Genomic DNA, 22,439 nt, shown 5'->3' on the forward strand with positions numbered 1-22,439 from the left:
TCTCTCTCTCACTATCCCTGTGCCTCTCTATCTCTGTCTCTCTCTCTCACTATCCCTGTGTCTCTCTATCCCTGTCTCTCTATCTTTCCCTGTGTCTCTCTATGTCTGTCTCTTTACCTTTCCCTGTGTCTCTCCATCCCTGTGTCTCACTATCTCTGTGTCTCGCAGGCCTTGTGTCTGGTTCTCTATCCTTTGTTCTCTCTATTCTAACTCCCTATCCTGTGACTATTTCTGTCTGAATTTCTTTGTGTTTCCCCCGTCTGTCTGTGTGTTGTGTGTGTTCTGTCGGTTTGTGTGTGTCTGTCTGTGTGTCAGTGTGTGTTTGTGTCGGTGTGTGTCTGTGTGTCTGTTTGTGTCGGTGTGTGCGTGTGTGTGTTCTCTCTGCTTTGTTCTCTCCTCTGTCTCGATTTGCTGTCTAATTTCCTCTCCCTTTGTGCTGTGACATTATTTAGAATGCTCTGTGAGGTTCTATCACTCGGTGCTGACGGTCTGTCTGCTGTTCTCCCATTCTCCATCCTGCAACGCTGCATCTGGAAGAGTTAATCTCCTCATTAAGGAACTTTCCACTTCATTTCACAAACCACTTTTAGCTGATTGGCCGTAAAATTGAAGCAGTTATTTCTGAATCCAGAAAATTTATGGAGGGATCAAAATAATGGATGAAGAAGAAATAATAAGTAGCTGAAAAGAGAAAGAGGGAAGAAGAGAGAAAAACAGCTGAGAGCGAGGCGGATGGATAAAGAGAGAGAGAGAGAGAGTGAGACAGGGAGGGAGGGGGGAAGGGGAGAGAGATCAAGGTAGAGAGACGGACAGAGGAGAGAAAGGGGCAGAAAGAGAGAGAGAGAGATAGAGAGATAGAGACAGAGAGAGAGAGAGAAGGAGAGAGGCAGAGAGGAGAAGCAGAGGCAGAGAGAGAGCGATTGAGACAAATAGAGGGAGAGAGAAAGTGGGGCAGAAGTAGATAAGAGAGAGAGACAGAGTGAGAGAGACTGGGGGAGGCAAAGAGAAGGGAGGCAGAAAGGTGAGAGAGAAAGGGTGAGAAACAGATTGAGACAGAGAAAGAAGAGAGAAAAACAAAAAGGAACACAGGGTGCTAGTCTGAGAGGGATAGGACAGAGCAGGAAAAGTGAGAGAAATCCAGTCTGTGCTGAGGACACCAATCTCAGTGACAGCTCCCACTTCAGAAACTCCAGCTCTTAATCCAGCAATCCCAGTGCAGGAATGAAGGAGCGCTTCATTGCCCGATGTTCCATCCAGGTCACACACCACCCCGAGTAACAAATAGATCACAGTTCCTTCATCCTCAGTGGGAGGCTAGGGAGACAGATGGAGTCGTGGTTAGGAACTAGAATTCCTGTCCCAATCACCCCATCTCTCCAGGGACTCCTTCTGGACATTGTCCGGCTCTTCGATTCTCTGGCTTTCCATTGGACGTTCCTGTATCTCGTCGCCAGATTGAATGATCTGTTTTCTGGTTTTACTGAATCAGCAGCTCTGAGTGACACATTAACCTGCTGCCCGGGAGACTGGGAATCAGTAGATCGACCTCTGTGAACTCAACAGGGCTGAGAGACTGAAACTGAATATGCTCACTGGGGTACGGGTTCCACACACACTGACTCTCACTGGGGTAGAGATTCCACACACACTGACTCTCACTGGGGTACGGGTTCCACACACACTGACTCTCACTGGGATACGGGTCCCACACACACTGACTCTCATTGGGGTACGGGTTCCACACACACTGACTCTCACTGGGGTAGAGATTCCACACACACTGACTCTCACTGGGGTACGGGTTCCACACACACTGACTCTCACTGGGGTAGAGATTCCACACACACTGACTCTCACTGGGGTACGGGTTCCACACACACTGACTCTCACTGGGGTAGAGATTCCACACACACTGACTCTCACTGGGGTACGGGTTCCACACACACTGACTCTCACTGGGGTAGAGATTCCACACACACTGACTCTCACTGGGGTACGGGTTCCACACACACTGACTCTCACTGGGGTAGAGATTCCACACACACTGACTCTCACTGGGGTACGGGTCCCACACACACTGACTCTCGCTGGGGTATGGGTTCCACACACACTGACTCTCACTGGGGTACAGGTCCCACACACACTGACTCTCACTGGGGTATGGGTCCCACACACACTGACTCTCACTGGGGTGTGGGTTCCACAGACACTGACTCTCACTGGGGTATGGGTCCCACACACACTGACTCTCACTGGGGTACGGGTCCCACACACACTGACTCTCATTGGGGTACGGGTCCCACACACACTGACTCTCATTGGGGTATGGGTCCCACACACACTGACTCTCACTGGGGTACGGGTCCCACACACACTGACTCTCACTGGGGTACGGGTCCCACACACACTGACTCTCACTGGGGTACGGGTCCCACACACACTGACTCTCACTGGGGTACGGGTCCCACACACACTGACTCTCACTGGGGTACGGGTCCCACACACACACTGACTCTCACTGGGGTACGGGTCCCACACACACTGACTCTCACTGGGGTATGGGTCCCACACACACACTGACTCTCACTGGGGTACGGGTCCCACACACACTGACTCTCACTGGGGTACGGGTCCCACACACACTGACTCTCACTGGGGTACGGGTCCCACACACACTGACTCTCGCTGGGGTACGGGTCCCACACACACTGACTCTCACTGGGGTACGGGTCCCACACACACTGACTCTCACTGGGGTACGGGTCCCACACACACTGACTCTCACTGGGGTACGGGTCCCACACACACACTGACTCTCACTGGGGTACGGGTCCCACACACACTGACTCTCACTGGGGTATGGGTCCCACACACACACTGACTCTCACTGGGGTACGGGTCCCACACACACTGACTCTCACTGGGGTACGGGTCCCACACACACTGACTCTCACTGGGGTACGGGTCCCACACACACTGACTCTCGCTGGGGTACGGGTCCCACACACACTGACTCTCACTGGGGTACGGGTCCCACACACACTGACTCTCACTGGGGTACGGGTCCCACAGTGTTAACGAGCCTCCTGAAATGTGACTCTGACAATGGGGAAATCATTCCATGATCTGGGATCCAGTGAGAATTTGTGGAGTTTTCTGTGGATTTGTTTCAAGGTCAAAATTAAAATAATTCAGAAAGAGAAGGGACTGATTGCAGATGGAACAGTTCCATCCAACACCCAGAGGAATCGAGAGTGCGGCAAAAAACTGCCGGATTACCTGGGGAATTCTGTGGGAATAATGAACCAAGGAATTGAGCTTGTGAAAGTCAGTGGCTTAGCTGACCCAGAAACCGTGGTGATGGAGACAGGGAGCAGAGACTGGAGAACACAGCAACAGAGCCAGCCTCCAATCTGAGTCAGCAACAGATTGGGGAATTCATTCTCAGAGTGAAAATGGGTTTCTCATTTTGGCATTGAAATTAGTCTCTGACCTGCTGCACGTTTCATACTGTGAGTCTCTGCTTTCAATCTTTATTTGCGTTTCATATTCCTTCCCCCACTCCTGATTAATCTCACAGAATTAACTGGTGTCCTACATAAAGCACGCTCGCACCTTGAAGATGCCCTCTAGATATTCACCAATGTTTCAGCTAATACATCGGGCAGGTTGACAAATTGCTTAGCTGCAAGGAGGCAGGGAGTAGGCGAACTTCTGTCAAGGCCAGAATTTACTGCCCACTCTCATTGCCCCCGAAAAGGCGGCGGTGAGACACCTTCTAGAATACGATGATCATATTTGCCGAATCAATAGGTTTATTTGGAATCACGAGCTTTCGCAGCGCCGCTCCGAACAAACACAGGGGCAGCGCTCCGAAAACTCGTGATTCCAAATAAACCTGTTGGACTTTAACCTGGTGGATTGAGACTTCTTACTTTGCCCAACCCAGTCCAACGCCGGCATCTCCACATCATTTCCTGAATTAACCAAATTTCTATGGATCCAGAATCACGTCTGGGCCACACAAGGCAAAGCAGATCCCATGGACCCAGCCATCCCCCTGGGGGGAGTTTCCACTTCATTCTGTGGGGCCACCATCCTCATTCTTAAATACTTGAATGAGAATGCCTCCATTTGAACCCACTCTCCACTCAATCAAGGACCCCACACCATCCCGGACATTCTCCCTTCCACCTTCTTCCATCGGGAAAAAGATACAAAAGTCCGAGGTCACATACCAACCGATTCAAGAACTTGGACCACTTGGAGTACTGTGCTCAGTTCTGGCCGTCTCATTACAGGAAGGATGTGGAAAAGATTGAAAGGGTGCAGAGGAGATTTACAAGGATGTTGCCTGGATTGAGTGGCATGCCTTATGAGGATAGGCTGAGGGAACTCGGTCTTTTCTCCTTGGAGAGACGTGGGATGAGAGGCGACCTAAAAGAGGTCTATAAGATGTTGAGAGGCATAGATCGGGTGGACTCTCAGAGGCTTTTTCCCAGGGTGGAAATGGCTGCTACGAGGGGACACAGGTTTAAGGTGCTGGGGGGTAGGTACAGGGGAAATGTTAGGGGGAAGTTTTTCACACAGAGGGTGGTGGGCGAGTGGAATCGGCTGCCGTCAGTGGTGGTGGAGGCAAACTCAATAGGGTCTTTTAAGAGACTCCTGGATGAGTACATGGGACTTAATAGGATGGAGGGTTATAGGTAGGCCTAAAAGGTAGGGATATGTTCGGCATAACTTGTGGGGCCGAAAGGCCTGTTTTGTGCTGTAGTTTTCTATGTTTCTATGTTTCTAACAGCTTCTTCCCTGCTGCCGTCAGGATTTTGAATGGTCCTATCACACATTAAGCTGATCTTTCTCTTCACCTTCCCTGTAACATTATATTCTGCACCATCTCCTTTCCTACTCCCCTATGTACTCTATGTGCGGTATGCTTTGTCTATATAGCGCGCAAGAAACAATACTTGCCACTGTATCTCAATACATGTGACAATAATAAATCAAATCATATATGAAATCCAAACCCCTGGATTTCTACCGTCTAATGAAAGATCACAACCTGAAAGGTTAACTCTGTTTCCCTCTCCTGCCCTGGATGCTGCCAGACCTGCTGAGTGTTTCCAGAATTTTCTATTTTGGCCTCTGGGTTGCTAGTCCAGTAAAATAACCACAATGTTACCGTAGTCATTAATCGGCAAGATGTAATAAGTGGCATACCCGCAGGAATCTCAGCTTTTCACCATATTGATCAATGATTTAGATGTACACATGGCTGCCACAGTGTATCATTGATGGAGTGAGTAAACGTTGAAGGGAGTGGATGAGCTGCCAATCAAACAGGCTGCTTTGTCCTGGATGGTGTTGTACCCCTTGAGTGTTGTTGGAGCCGCACCCATCCAGGCAAGTGGAGAGAATTCTCCTGACTTGTGCCTTGTAGATGGTGGACAGGCTTTGGGGAGTCAGGAGGTAAGTTACTCACCGCAGAATTCCCAGTATCTGATTCCCATTGACTTCCATTTCGCTAGGGCTCCTTAATGCCACGTTTTCACAATGTTTCCTTGATATCAACGAGTCAATCTCACCTCACCTCTGGAGTTCAGCCCTTTTGTCCATGTTTGAACCAAGGCTGTAACGAGGTCAGGAGCTGAGTGACCCTGGCAAAACCCAAACTGAGCGTCACTGAGCAGGTTATTGCTGAGCAGGTGCTGCTTGAAAGCGCTGTCGATGACCCCTTCCATCACTTTACTGATGGTTGAGAGTAGACTGATTGGGCGGTAATTGGCCGGGTTGGATTTGTCCTGTTTCTTGTGTACAGGACAAACCTGGACAATTTTCCACATTGTTGGGTAGATGCCAGTGTTGTAACTGTACTGGAAGAGCTTGGCGAGGGGAGCGGCAAGTTCTGGAGCACAACTCTTCAGGACTACTGCCAGAATATTGTGAGGGCCCATTGCCTTTGCAGCATCCAGTGCCTTCAGCCGTTTCTTGATATCACGTGGAGCGAATCGAATTGGCTGGAGACTGGCATCTAAGATGCTGGGGACCACTGGAGGAGGCCGAGATGGATCATCCACTCGGCACTTCCAGCTGAAGATTGTTACGAGTGCTTCAGTCTTATCTTTCGCACTGATGTGCTGGGCTCCTCCATCATTGAGGACGGGGATATTTGTGGAACCTCCCCTTCCAGTGAGCTGTTTAATTGTCCACCACCATTCACGGCTAGATGTGGCAGGACTGCAGAGCTTAGCTTTGATCTGTTGATTGTGGAATCGTTCAGCTCTGTCTATCAGTTGCTGTTTATGCTGTTTGGCACACAAGTAGCCCTGTGTTGTAGCTTCACCAGGTCGACACCTCATTTTTTGGTATGTCTGCAGTTGCCCCTGGCATGCCCTCCTGCACTCTCCATTGAAATGAAGAACGGAAGGGTTAAATTATGAGGACAGGTTACACATTCCGCAGAGAGTCAGACTTAATGGAAGTGGCAGAGAAAAATTGGAATTAAAAATTACTTGTCCTGGATATTTTTTTCTGAACCGTTCCCCTTGCAGCTTTAAAAAGATCATGGCATTATTGAAATAATGAATTTTTAAAGAGTTTTAAATTATTTCATTCACAGTGATGGATGAAGAATGATGAACTCATCATTCCTGACGAGGTCTCGACTGTCAGACACCTGGACTGCAATTTGTCATCCTCCTGACAGTCTTCTCTCTGTTTGTACCTGTCGCCTCAGTGAGTGTCTGATACACAGATACAAAACACATGGAGGAGTTGGCAGGAACACACTCTCTCATCAATAGCTTTCCAAACAGAATCACAATGTACGTATAGAATCATACAATGCAGAAGGAGGAAATTTGGCCCTTCGAGTCTGCACTGACCACAATCCCACCCAGGCCCAATCGCCATAACTATACTCATTCGAATACAGATGAATGAGGGGAGATCTTGGGTAGCACGCTGGCACAGTGGTTAGCACTGCTGCCTCTCAGCGCCAGGGACCTGGGTTCAATTCCAGCCTCGGGTCACTGTCTGTGTGGAGTTTGCACGTTCTCCCCGTGACTGCGTGGGTTTCCTCCGGGTGCTCCGGTTTCCTCTCACAGTCCAAAGATGAGCAGGTTAGGTTGATTGGCCATTCTAAATTGACCCTAGTGTCAGGGGATTAGCTAGGGCAAATGAGGGTTACGGGAATAGGGTCTGGATTGTGGTCGGTATAGACTTGATGGGCTGAATGGCCTCCTTCTGTACAGTAGGGATTCTATGATCTTATAGAAACATATATTATGAAGGGAATAGGTAAGAACAAAGAACAAAGAAAGTTACAGCACAGAAACAGGCCCTTCAGCCCTCCAAGCCTGCACCGACCATGCTGCCCGACTTAACTAAAACCCCCTACCCTTTCGGGGACCATATCCCTCTATTCCCATCCTATTCATGTACTTGTCAAGACGCCCCCTTATCCGCTTCCACTACCTCCCCCGGCAACTAAAAAAAAGCAGAGAGGTTGTTTCCACTGGCGGGTGAAACTAGAAATAGGGGGCATGGCCTCAAAATAAGGGGGAATAGATTTAGGACTGAGTTGAGGAGGAACTTCTTCACACAAAGGGTTGTGAATCTGTGGAATTCCCTGCCCAGTGAAGCAGTTGAGGCTACCTCATTGAATGTTTTTAAGGCAAGGATAGATACATTTTTGAACAATAAAGGAATTAAGGGTTACGGTGAGTGGGCGGGTAAGTGGAGCTGAGTCCACGAAAAGATCAGCCATGATCTTATTGAATGGCGGAGCAGGCTCGAGGGGCCAGATGGCCCACTCCTGCTCCTAGTTCTTATGTTCTTATTAACCCCCTCCATTTACCCCAGCTAATCCCCCTGACACTAAGGGCAACTTAGCATGGCCAATCAATCTAACCCGCACATCTTTGTTCTGTGGGAGGAAACCGGAGCACCCGGAGGAAACCCACGCAGATACGGAGAGAACATGCAAACTCCACATAGATAGTGACTCAAGCCGGGAATCGAACCCAGGTCCCTGGCTTTGTGAGGCATGATGTGGAGATGCCGGCGTTGGACTGGGGTAAACACAGTAAGAAGTTTAACAACACCAGGTTAAAGTCCAACAGGTTTATTTGGTAGCAAAAGCCACACAAGCTTTCGGAGCTCTTAGCCCCTTCTTCAGGTGAGTGGGAATTCTGTTCACAAACAGAGCTTATAAAGACACAGACTCAATTTACATGAATAATGGTTGGAATGCGAATACTTACAACTAATCAAGTCTTTAAGAAACAAAACAATGTGAGTGGAGAGAGCATCAAGACAGGCTAAAAAGGTGTGTATTGTCTCCAGACAAGACAGCCAGTGAAACTCTGCAGGTCCACGCAACTGTGGGAGTTACAAATAGTGTGACATGAACCCAATATCCCGGTTGAGGCCGTCCTCGTGTGTGCGGAACTTGGCTATCAGTTTCTGCTCAGCGACTCTGCGCTGTCGTGTGTCGCGAAGGCCGCCTTGGAGAACGCTTACCCGAATATCAGAGGCCGAATGCCCGTGACCGCTGAAGTGCTCCCCAACAGGAAGCAGTGCTAATCACTGTACCACCATACCAACCATGCTAAGAATGCTTCAGGTGTACGGAGTCTTGTACAGACTCCCATCTGGAGTAACTGCATTCAGTTCCCAATCCCGCACCTCAGTACAAAGGAGGGACATATTGGCCTTGGTGAGGCGACAGCGCAGATTCTAGAATGATACCAGGGCTAACAGGGTCATATTACAAGTACAGGTTGCACAAACCTGTTCTGTATTCCTCAGGATGGAACATTAACAGATGATCTAACTGAGGTTTTTCGCAATGATGAAAGGAATTGATTGGGTCGATAGAGCGAAACTATTCCCTCTGGTGGTGGGGACGGGTGGGGGACGAGGGGGGGGGGGGGTGCGGGGAGAGTTTGCTGGGGGGAGGGGAGGGTGGGGTGGAGAGGGGAGTCCAGAACCAGGGGACAGAATCTCCAGATGAGTTCCAGGTCACTTAGAGGGTGATGGTAGAAATCATCTCTGCACAGAAACTCGTAAAAATCTGGGACTCTCTCCCCGCCCCCGGCCAGAGAGGGTTATGGATGCCGGGGACAACTGGGAAGTTTCAAGATTGAGATTAAAAGGTAGTTGTCAGCTAAGGGATTAAGGAATGCGAAAGAAAGGCAGGTCGATGGAATTAGGATCAGCCGTGTTCTAACTGAATGGTGGAATCGGCTCAATGGGCCGAATGGCCTCATCCACAGCCTTGGCTTCTTTTGTTCAGGATATTGGGAGATGAGAGATTGAACAGAAAGTAGTGGAGAGAATGGTTAAAGCAATTGGTTCGGAAAGAGATCCGAGGCACAAGAAATAACCTATAAAAGGAAGAGTTTGGATTTATATACCTGTATATATTCTGAAGTGTTTAAAAGACAGTGGGGGCCATTCTCCCCTCCCGCTGCGCTGCTTCTGGGAGAATCCCCCCAATACGTGTGGGATGTAGTGTCGTGGCTCCACTTGCTCCTTCAAGGCACAAGCCACTTGGAGTTTCTCTGCCTAGACAGCGAGGCAGAATGGCGGTGATGTAGAGAGGAGAGAGAAGCCAACTTGGGGCTGCACAAGACTGTCAAACACATCCTCAAGCTAGAAGCGGAAGGTCAGCAGCCTCAAGAGGTTACACCCTGATTCATGCTCTTGAGGCCTTGATCCAAGGAGTCTGGGCACAAAGGCATGTCCTCTACCCCAGGGATGGTTTGAGGAAGAACCCAAGCTCACTTCTGCCTGTGGCAGGAGGTCAGCGCGGCTGGCAACCATGCCCAGTGCCATCCAGTGCAGAAAGAGGATGAATGATCTCATCCGCTCCGCCAGGTTAAGTCACCCTTCAACTCCCTCCAATATCAAACTCTCAGCGTGGCATCATGCACTCACACAACTGTACTCTCTTCAAGGCTCTCACACATCCATGAGCGGAGAACACATATACTCAATCTCTCAGAGACCGTCACATCACTAACATCTCACCAATCACTTTGCTCACACTCCCTCCTTTGGCCCTTCTGGGGAGGGATCTCCACACACAGGAGACATTCTCACCCAAGCTGTGCCCAATCCCCTCATCTCCTCTGCCCTACTCCATCGGCCCAACACCCCCCTGCCCAATTCCCTCTTCCCAATCCCCTCTGCCCCATTCCTGATGCCATTGTTGCAATGACCCTCCCCCCGTGAAGTGCCCATGCCCCATGTGGACCTCCACCTAGCCTATCAAGAGGCTGTGTACAGTCACCTGCTGAGGCAAATGCCCCCCCACCCGCAGGAGAGCATCTCAGCAACCCCCCCCCCCCCCTCCCAGTGTGTGTCACACTCACCTACAGTGAAGAGCAAGTTCGGGTCCAGATGTGCGCGCCTCTCAGTTTCAGATGGATTCCTGTTGGCTGATGATTGGGACGGTGCAGAGATTCCATCGAGCAGCTGATCAATGAGTATTCATGATATGCAAATGATGTGAATGGGGATAAGCCCCGAGGCACCGGGAAACCCAATCTCACTCCGCCATTGGGAGACATCCACACTGTCCCTCTGCCAGCGGCTTCCAGTCTTCATGCCAACCGTGCGATCCTCACTCTCGCCATCACAGCATTCACTCGCCCGCCCGCCCACCCACTCACTCACTCACTCACCTACCCACTCACTCACTCACTCACTCACTCACTCACTCACTCACTCACTCACCCACCCACCCACCCACCCACCCACCCACTCACTCACTCACCCACCCACCCACCCACCCACCCACCCACTCACTCACTCACTCACCCACCCACTCACTCACTCACTCACTCACCCACCCACCCACCCACCCACTCACTCACTCACCCACCCACTGACTCACTCACTCACCCACCCACCCACTCACTCACTCACCCACCCACTGACTCACTCACCCACCCACTCACTCACTCACTCACTCACTCACTCACTCACTCACTCACTCACTCACTCACTCACTTTCACTCTCTCTCACTCACTCACTCACTCGCTCACTCACTCGCTCACTCACCCACTCACTTTCACTCTCACTCACTCACACTCACTCACAGTCACTCACTCACTCACTCACCCATTCACTCACTCACTCACTCACTCACTCACTCACCCACTCACTCACCCACTCACCCACTCACTCACCCACTCACTCACTCTCACACTCACTCACCCACTCTCTCACTCACGCTCACTCACTCACTCGCTCACTCACTCACTCACTCACTCACCCACCCATTCACACTCACTCACTCACTCACTCACTCACTCATCCACCCACTCACACTCACTCACTTACTCACTCACACACACTCACCCACTCACTTTCACTCTCACTCACTCACACTCACTCACACTCACTCACTCACTCACTCACTCACCCATTCACCCACTCACTCACTCTCACTCACTCACTCGCCCGCTCACTCACTCACTCGCTCACTCTCACACTCACTCACCCACTCACTCACTCACTCACTCTCACACTCACTCACTCACTCTCACACTCACTCGCACACTCACTCACTCTCACACTCACTCTCACACACTCACTCACCCACTCACTCACTCACCCACTCACTCACTCACTCACCCACTCACTCACTCACCCATTTTCACTCTCACTCACTCACTCACTCACTCACTCACCCACTCACTTACTCACTCTCACTCACTCACTCACTCACTCACCCATTCACCCACTCACTCACACACTCACTCTCACACTCACTCACCTACTCACTCACTCACTCTCACACTCACTCACTCACTCACTCACTCACCCACTCACTCACCCACTCACCCACCCACTCACTCACTCACTCACTCACTACCCACCCACTCACTGACTTTCACTCTCACTCACTTTCACTCTCACTCCCTCACTCACTCACCCGCTCTCACTCACTCACTCACCCACTCACCCGCTCACTCACTCACTCACTCACTCACTCACTCACTCTCACACTCATTCACCCACTCACTCACTCACGCACAGTCACTCACTCACTCGTTCACTCACTCACTCACCCACCCACACACTCACTCACTCACTCACACAGACTCACTCACTCATTCGCTCACTCACTCACTCACCCACCCACTCACACTCACAGACACACACACAGACACTCACACACACACACAGACACTCACACACACACACACACACACACACACACACACACACACGCGCGCACATACAGACACACAGACACTTGCACACACACACACACACAGACGCACACACACTCACACAGACGCACACACACTCACACACACTCCCTCCAATATCAAACTCTCAGCGTGGCATCATGCACTCACACAACTGTACTCTCTTCAAGGCTTTCACACATCCATGAGCGGAGAACACATATACTCAATCTCTCAGAGACCGTCACATCACTAACATCTCACCAATCACTTTGCTCACACTCCCTCCTTTGGCCCTTCTGGGGAGGGATCTCCACACACAGGAGACATTCTCACCCAAGCTGTGCCCAATCCCCTCATCTCCTCTGCCCTACTCCATCGGCCCAACACCCCCCTGCCCAATTCCCTCTTCCCAATCCCCTCTGCCCCATTCCTGATGCCATTGTTGCAATGACCCTCCCCCCGTGAAGTGCCCATGCCCCATGTGGACCTCCACCTAGCCTATCAAGAGGCTGTGTACAGTCACCTGCTGAGGCAAATGCCCCCCCACCCGCAGGAGAGCATCTCAGCAACCCCCCCCCCCTCCCAGTGTGTGTCACACTCACCTACAGTGAAGAGCAAGTTCGGGTCCAGATGTGCGCGCCTCTCAGTTTCAGATGGATTCCTGTTGGCTGATGATTGGGACGGTGCAGAGATTCCATCGAGCAGCTGATCAATGAGTATTCATGATATGCAAATGATGTGAATGGGGATAAGCCCCGAGGCACCGGGAAACCCAATCTCACTCCGCCATTGGGAGACATCCACACTGTCCCTCTGCCAGCGGCTTCCAGTCTTCATGCCAACCGTGCGATCCTCACTCTCGCCATCACAGCATTCACTCGCCCGCCCGCCCACCCACTCACTCACTCACTCACCTACCCACCCACTCACTCACTCACTCACTCACTCACTCACTCACTCACTCACTTTCACTCTCTCTCACTCACTCACTCACTCGCTCACTCACTCGCTCACTCACTCGCTCACTCACCCACTCACTTTCACTCTCACTCACTCACACTCACTCACAGTCACTCACTCACTCACTCACCCATTCACTCACTCACTCACTCACTCACTCACTCACTCACTCACCCACTCACTCACCCACTCACCCACTCACTCACCCACTCACTCACTCTCACACTCACTCACCCACTCTCTCACTCACGCTCACTCACTCACTCGCTCACTCACTCACTCACTCACCCACCCATTCACACTCACTCACTCACTCACTCACTCATCCACCCACTCACACTCACTCACTTACTCACTCACACACACTCACCCACTCACTTTCACTCTCACTCACTCACACTCACTCACACTCACTCACTCACTCACTCACTCACCCATTCACCCACTCACTCACTCTCACTCACTCACTCGCCCGCTCACTCACTCACTCGCTCACTCTCACACTCACTCACCCACTCACTCACTCACTCACTCTCACACTCACTCACTCACTCTCACACTCACTCGCACACTCACTCACTCTCACACTCACTCTCACACACTCACTCACCCACTCACTCACTCACCCACTCACTCACTCACTCACCCACTCACTCACTCACCCATTTTCACTCTCACTCACTCACTCACTCACTCACTCACCCACTCACTCACTCACTCTCACTCACTCACTCACTCACTCACCCATTCACCCACTCACTCACACACTCACTCTCACACTCACTCACCTACTCACTCACTCACTCTCACACTCACTCACTCACTCACTCACCCACTCACTCACCCACTCACCCACCCACTCACTCACTCACTCACTCACTACCCACCCACTCACTGACTTTCACTCTCACTCACTTTCACTCTCACTCCCTCACTCACTCACCCGCTCTCACTCACTCACTCACCCACTCACCCGCTCACTCACTCACTCACTCACTCACTCACTCACTCTCACACTCATTCACCCACTCACTCACTCACGCACAGTCACTCACTCACTCGCTCACTCACTCACTCACCCACCCACACACTCACTCACTCACTCACACAGACTCACTCACTCATTCGCTCACTCACTCACTCACCCACCCACTCACACTCACAGACACACACACAGACACTCACACACACACACAGACACTCACACACACACACACACACACACGCGCGCACATACAGACACACAGACACTTGCACACACACACACACACAGACGCACACACACTCACACAGACGCACACACACTCACACACACAGACAGACACGCAGACGCGCACACACACACACTCTCACGCACACACTGATCAGGAGATTTTCTGCCTCTCCAGTTTCTCTGCTGGAGAGAGGCGGTGAATTAGAGACAGAATACATTTAGCTCCATTCTGTTGTAAATGGCTTTTCAATGGCCCCCATTAATCTTCCCATTCCCCGAGCAAGCAGAGCTTTGGAGAAACTTCCATCTCCCAGACGCAATGGACACTCTTAGGTGGTCTCAGTGAAGTCATTTTCCGGGGCGGTGAGGGAGGAGCTGGGGGTGGAGGAGGGGGGGCCAAGTGGGGGTTGTGGGTGGGGGGTGTGGGTGGAGGGGGTAGGGTGGGGGGTGTGGGTGGGAGGGGGTGGGTGGGGGAGGGTGGGTGGGGGGTGCGGGTGGGAGGTGTGGGTGGAGGGGTGTGGGTGGGTGGGGATGTGGTTGGGGGTGTGGAGGTGAGGGGGTGTAGGTGGAGGAGGTAGGGTGGGGGTGTGGTATGGGGGGGTGTGGGTGGGGAGGGGTGTGGATGTGGGGTGCAGGTAGGGTGTGTGGGTGGGGGGTGTGGGTGGGTGGGGATGTGGTTGGGGGGGGTGTCGGTGAGGGGGTGTGGGTGGGGTGTGTGGGTGGAGGGGGTATGGGTGGGGTGTGTGGGTGGAGGGGGTATGCGTGGGGGGTATGGCTGGGGAGGGGTGTGGATTTGGGGTGCGGGTGGGGTATGTGGGTGGGGGGGTGTGGATGTGGTTGGGGGGGTGAGGGGGTATGGGTGGAAACGAGGAAGTAGTCTGAAACATGTTGCCCTTGAGACACGGTTCTGCCTGTGAGGCAGTAATAGTTTCTTGGTGGGGGAGTGTGGGGAAGATACCCCAATGCTGTATTCCAGAAGTTTCCATCGACAAGGTACAGCATGAGATTAGATACAGAGTAAAGCTCCCTCTACACTGTCCCCATCAAACACTCCCAGGACAGGTACAGCACAGGGTTAGATACAGAGTAAAGCTTCCTCTACACTGTCCCCATCAAACACCCCAAGGACAGGTACAGCACGGGGTTAGATACAGAGTAAAGCTCCCTCTACACTGTCCCCCATCAAACACTCCCAGGACAGGTACAGCACGGGGTTAGATACAGAGTAAAGCTCCCTCTACACTGACCCCCATCAAACACTCCCAGGACAGGTACAGCACAGGGTTAGATACAGAGTAAAGCTCCCTCTACACTGTCCCCCATCAAACACTCCCAGGACAGGTACAGCACAGGGTTAGATACAGAGTAAAGCTCCCTCTACACTGCCCCCATCAAACACTCCCAGGACAGGTACAGCACGGGGTTAGATACAGAGTAAAGCTCCCTCTACACTGTCCCCATCAAACACTCCCAGGACAGGTACAGCACGGGGTTAGATACAGAGTAAAGCTCCCTCTACACTGTCCACCATCAAACACTCCCAGGACAGGTACAGCACGGGGTTAGATACAGAGTAAAGCTCCCTCTACACTGTCCCCATCAAACACTCCCAGGACAGGTACAGCACGGGGTTAGATACAGAGTAAAGCTCCCTCTACACTGTCCACCATCAAACACTCCCAGGACAGGTACAGCACGGGGTTAGATACAGAGTAAAGCTCCCTCTACACTGTCCCCATCAAACACTCCCAGGACAGGTACAGCACGGGGTTAGATACAGAGTAAAGCTCCCTCTACACTGTCCCCCATCAAACACTCCCAGGACAGGTACAGCATGGGGTTAGATACAGAGTAAAGCGCTCTCTACACTGTCCCCATCAAACACTCCCAGGACAGGTACAGCACGGGGTTAGATACAGAGTAAAGCTCCCTCTACATTGTCCCCCATCAAACACTCCCAGGACAGGTACAGCACAGGGTTAGATACAGAGTAAAGCTCCCTCTACATTGTCCCCCATCAAACACTCCCAGGACAGGCACAGCACGGGGTTAGATACAGAGTAAAGCTCCCTCTACATTGTCCCCCATCAAACACTCCCAGGACAGGTACAGCACGGGGTTAGATACAGAGTAAAGCTCCCTCTACACTGTCCCCATCAAACACTCCCAGGACAGGTACAGCGCAGGATTAGATACAGAGTAAAGCTCCCTCTACACTGTCCCCATCAAACACCCCCAGGACAGGCACAGCACGGGGTTAGATACAGAGTAAAGCTCCCTCTACACTGTCCCCATCAAACACTCCCAGGACAGGTACAGCACGGGGTTAGATACAGAGTAAAGCTCCCTCTACACTGTCCCCATCAAACACCCCCAGGACAGGCACAGCACGGGGTTAGATACAGAGTAAAGCTCCCTCTACACTGTCCCCATCAAACACTCCCAGGACAGGCACAGCACGGGGTTAGATACAGAGTAAAGCTCCCTCTACACTGTCCCCATCAAACACTCCCAGGACAGGTACAGCACGGGGTTAGATACAGAGTAAAGCTCCCTCTACACTGTCCCCATCAAACACTCCCAGGACAGGTACAGCACGGGGTTAGATACAGAGTAAAGCTCCCTCTACCTCCATTTGTTATATTCATAGGAGACTTAATGACAAAGCATTCCAGTTGATGGGGGACATGAGGATTTGGGAATTTTTCTTTGTGTTTGGCAGAACGGTCCAGCCACAGGTGACACCTGTGTCGGGATTCTCCGATCTTGTACGCCCTGCCACCGCTGCCAGTGAGAACGGAGAACTTAGCACTCGCCAAATTTCCATTCGCTGTCGCAGAACTGGAAATCTCAGCTGTGGGTGTGGCCAGACAATAGCTCTGGTTGGGGTCAGGGGGTGAGAGGGATATGGGTCACATGGAGGCTGTGTCACACAGTCAGGGTGCATGGAGCCAAATGTGTGTGAGTTCGCTCCTTCCATATCTCCTCCAACCCTACAACTCTCCGAGATCTCACACACTTTCTCTTCTCCAGCCCTACAAAGCTCTGAGGTCTCTGCGGTCCTTCAATTATATCGCCTGATGCACCTGGACTAACATTGCCTCGCCAGTGTGCCTTCAGCCACCTGGGAACAAGAAGAGAAATCCTAACCATCTCCCCCTGACACTCACTGACATTACCATCCCCTACTATCAACATCCTGGGAGTTACCATTGGCCAGCAACTGAATTGAACCAGCCAAATAAATACTGTGGTTACCAGAGCAGGTCAGAGGTTGGAAATTCTGCAGTGAGTAACTCACCAGCTGACTCCCCAATGTCTGTCTGCCATCCACACAGAACAAGTCAGGAGTGTGATGGAATACTCCCCGCTTGCCTGGATGGGTGCAGCTCCAACAACACTCAAGAAGCTCAACACCATCCAGGAAAAGCAGCCCCGCTTGATAGTTACTCATTGCATGGCCTTAAACATTCATTCCCTTCACCACCGATGCACAGTGGCAACAGAGTGTACCACATACAAGATGCCCAAAGCAAGTTGCTAAGGCTCCTTTGACAGCATCTTCCAAACCTATGACCTCTACCATCTAGAAGGACAAGAGCAGCAGATACCTGGGAACATCCCTGCCTGGAAATTCCCTTTCAAATCACTCAGCAGCCCAATTTGGAAATATATCGCCGTTCCTTTACTGCCGCTGGGTCAAAATCCACAAACACCCTCCCTAACAGCACTGTGGGTGTACCTACACCATATGGACTGCAGCGATTCAAGAAGGTGGCTCACCAACACTTTCTCAAGGGACAATTAGGAATGGGCAATAAATGTTGGCCCAGCCAGCGATGCCCACACCCCATGAATGAAAAAAATCCTTCCCTGAACCTTCCTCCCCGCCAACATTCTTTCAGACTCTTCGTAAACTCTTCTCAATGTCAACAAAATGAAGGAGATTGTCATCGACTTCAGGAAGCATAGTGGAAGACATGCCCCTGTCTACATCAACGGGGATGAAGTAGAAAGGGTCGAGAACTTCAAGTTTTTAGGTGTCCAGATCACCAACAATCTGTCCTGGTCCCCCCAAGTCGACACTATAGTTAAGAAAGCCCACCAAAGTCTCTACTTTCTCAGACGACTAAGGAAATTTAGCATGTCAGCTACAATTCTCACCAACTTTTACAGATGCACCATAGAAAGCATTCTTTCTGGTTGTATCACAGCTTGGTATGGCTCCTGCTCTGCCCAAGGCCGCAAGAAACTACAAAGGGTCGTGAACGAAGCCCAGTCCATTACGCAAACCAGCCTCCCATCCATTGACTCTGTCTACACTTCCCGCTGCCTCAGAGAAGCAGCCAGCATAATTAAGGACCCCACGCACCCCGGACATTCTCTCTATCACCTTCTTCCTTCGGGAAAAAGATACAAAAATCTGAGGTCACGTACCAACCGACTCAAGAACAGCTTCTCCCCTGCTGCCATCAGACTTCTGAATGGACCTATCTCGCACGAAGTTGATCTTTCTCTACACCCTAGCTATGACTGTAACACTACATCCTGCACCCTCTCCTTTCCTTCTCTATGAATGGTATGCTTTGTCTGTATAGTGCACAAGAAACAATACTTTTCACTCATGTAAACTAATACATGTGACAATAATAAATCAAATCTAAACCTTACACTTTCATAGAAATCATAGAAACCCTACAGTGCAGAAGGAGGCCATTCGGCCCATCGAGTCAGCACCGACCGCAATCGCACCCTACCCCCACATATTTACCCGCTTATCCCTCTAATCTACACATTTTAGGATTCTAAGGGGCAATTTTTAACCGGGCCAATCAACCTAACCCGCACATCTTTGGACTGTGGGAGGAAACCGGAGCACCCGGAGGAAACCCACACAGACACGAGGAGAATGTGCAAACTCCACACAGACAGTGACCCGAGCCGGGAATCGAACCCGGGACCCTGGAGCTGTGAAGCAGCAGTGCTAACCCACTGTGCCACCGTGCCGCCCTTTGACCAAACGCTGCAGTAATATTTTGATCAGGATCAAATTCTTTCTCATAGTAACTCGTGTGAAACACCTTCAGAGACTTTGCTGTTTTAAAGGTGCGATATAAACCCCAGCTCTTTCAAAGAGGCATTTCAAACAGAGATGGAACAGCAAAATTCAGGAGAGTCTCAATGAAAGAACATTGATAAAATAGCTCACAACAGAGAAGGTTGGGAGCTGGAGAGTGGAATTAATGATGGGATACTAACTCTTCCTCACATCTCCCATCCAGTTGTTGCATTGAAAAATATCCAAGAGCCATTTTATTTACTTTTGGCGCATGATAAATTCTGTAAGATGAATAAATAAATAATCAGGATGGTTCGTGTCAGCTGTTTTTGCTCATTTCAAAGCGGTTTTTCTGGATTTTCTGACTGTCTAGGAGAAAAGATTATCAGAGAATAAATGTTGCATCCATGAAAGATCCAGTTTAATTTTGAAGAAAATAAGTAAAAAAAAAGTTTCTTTCATTTTGAACTTTGTTAAAACTCAAGAAAACAAGCAAACAATTAGAAAATGTACATTCAATGGTAAATTCACAATTTTTACACAGTGCATGGACACCACTTTTCGAGGTCTCATCGCTCTCTCAGTCACTCTCTGAACCTCTAGTGATTTTACAATTAAAAGCTAAAATCAATGTTAGTTGTTGTGGCTTTAAACCACTTACCTGCCACTATGACAGTGGGATAATAAAAACTGCTGGAATATTATGCACAAGGGGACCTGATGTGAGGACTTCAGGTTTCGGGGAATTCTCTCAGTGGTGAGTGAGGTGCTTGTTTTATTAACTATATATATTTGGAATGTGGGTGTTGCTGACCAGGCCACCTGATTGCACGGGTCTCCTGTGGGCAGTCAACGGTCAACCACGTTGGCATGGGTCTGCAGTCACATCCAGGCTCAGACTGGGTAAGGATGGCAGGGTTCCCTTCTCTAAAGAGGTGTTGGTGAACCAGTGGGGTTTTTTAATGACAATCTCACAACAGTTGAGGCCAACTTTCCATTTCCAGATTTTACTTTTTAACTGAATTCAGTTTTCTAGAATCCCTACAGTGCGGAAGGAGGCCATTCAGCCCATCGAGTCTGCACCAACCACAATCCCACCCAGGCCCTATTCCCGTAACTCCACATATTTACCCTGCTAATCCCCCTTACACGAGGGTCAATTTAGCATGGCCAATCAACCTAATCCGCACATCTTTGGACTGTGGGAAGAAATCGGAGCACCCGGAGGAAACCCACTCAGACATGGGGGAAACGTGCAAACTCCACACAGACAGTGACCCGAGGGCGGAATTGAACCTGGGTCCCTGACGCTGTGAGGCAGCAGTGCTAACCACTGCGCCACTGCCCATAACTAGTGTGATTTGAACTTACCTTCTCCAGATTATCACTCCAGCAATTTAATCACCTCTGACCTGCCCCACTCTTCACATAAGTAGAAATTGGAGACTGGTTCTTATTGCAATAAGGAATGGTACGGCCACCAGCTCCACCCCACTCCTTGGTCACTGTCTCAGGCTGAACCAGACTGTTTATCACCTTGGTGTCCTATTTGACCCAGAGATGAGTTTCTGACCCCATATTGTCTCCATCATTAAGACTGACAGTTCCCCCTCCATAACACCATTGACTCTGTCGCTGCCTTAGCTCAGCTGTAGTTGAAACCCTCAACAATGGCTTTGAGATCTCTAAACGTGACTACTCCAACGCTCTCCTGGCTGGGCCCCAACTTCCAAAAAACTCAACTGTACAAAATTCTGCTGCAGCCATCCTAACTTGCAGCAAGTCCCAGACACCCGTCACTGACCTACACAGGCTCCTGGTCAGCTACATCACGAGTTTAAAATTCTAACAGGGACAGGAGGAGACCATTTGGCCCATCGAGCCTCCTCTGTCGGTCAATGCCATATTGGCTAATTCTGGGCTTCAACTCCACTTTCCTGCCTGCTTCCCAAATCCTTCATTCCCTGACTGAGTAAAGATCTGTCTACTCAGTTTTAAATATATTTAACCATGGTGCATCAACAACCCTCTGCGGCAGAAAATACCAAAGATTAACACGCCTGAGGGAAGAGATTTCTCATCCCCGTCTTAAGTGATTGGCCCATTATCCTGAAACCTCGCTCCCCAATCTCTCACTATCTGCCTTCTTTCCAAATCCTCCCACGGCTTGGCCCCCACTCTCCCTCCCTATCTTTGTAACTCCCTCTGAGATATTTGTGCTCCTCCAGTTCTGTTCTCCCATGCATCGCTGATTTCCATCGCTCCATCATTCAGCCGCCTGGGACCTAAGCCTTGGAGCTCCCTCCCTAATATCCCCTCTCTCCTCCTTAAAGACCCTCTGTAAAACCCACCTCTTTCACTGATGGTAAAATCACTTTAGGCAGCTCCGTGTCAAACTTTTGACTGATAACCATTCCTCTGAACTGCCTCAGGATGTTTTACTGCACTAAAGGCGCTATAGGAATGCAAGTTGTTGTTGGGTTCTTACCTAACAATATAAACAACCTCCAGTTCCAGTTTAAAACAGTTTTCACTTTCCCTTTCTTTTATCTTTTTCTTTACAGATTTAGACCTGCATTGTTCCGATGATGCGCGCTCTCTCTGTGGTCACGTGCTGATGTCACAGCTTTGCGTGACAACTCCCCAGTCATAGGGAATATTGTGGGTTGGGGGGACGGGACTTTACAGTCAAACTTGGGAGGAAATCAGTTTTTAAATTGATTAATCGTCCAGATATAAAAATTACAGAGTGATGGGTTTATGGGCGAGAGCTGATTGCAATCATTGCTATCACTGCACACATTCTCAGCAAAGGTAGTAAACACACCAAGCCAGTTATTTAGACATTTGGGATCTTTATTGAGCATTGACATTTTTTTAGGAGGCATCAGATTAACCCAATTTCCTATTGGTTCACTCCTGACCCTGGGCGGCATGCCAATTTGAGTTTTCATTGGTTCACAGTGGAATGATTGACAGGTGGAAACAGCATCAATG

This window comes from Mustelus asterias, chromosome 26 (genome assembly GCF_964213995.1).
Source record: "Mustelus asterias chromosome 26, sMusAst1.hap1.1, whole genome shotgun sequence".
Taxonomy (NCBI): domain Eukaryota; kingdom Metazoa; phylum Chordata; class Chondrichthyes; order Carcharhiniformes; family Triakidae; genus Mustelus; species Mustelus asterias.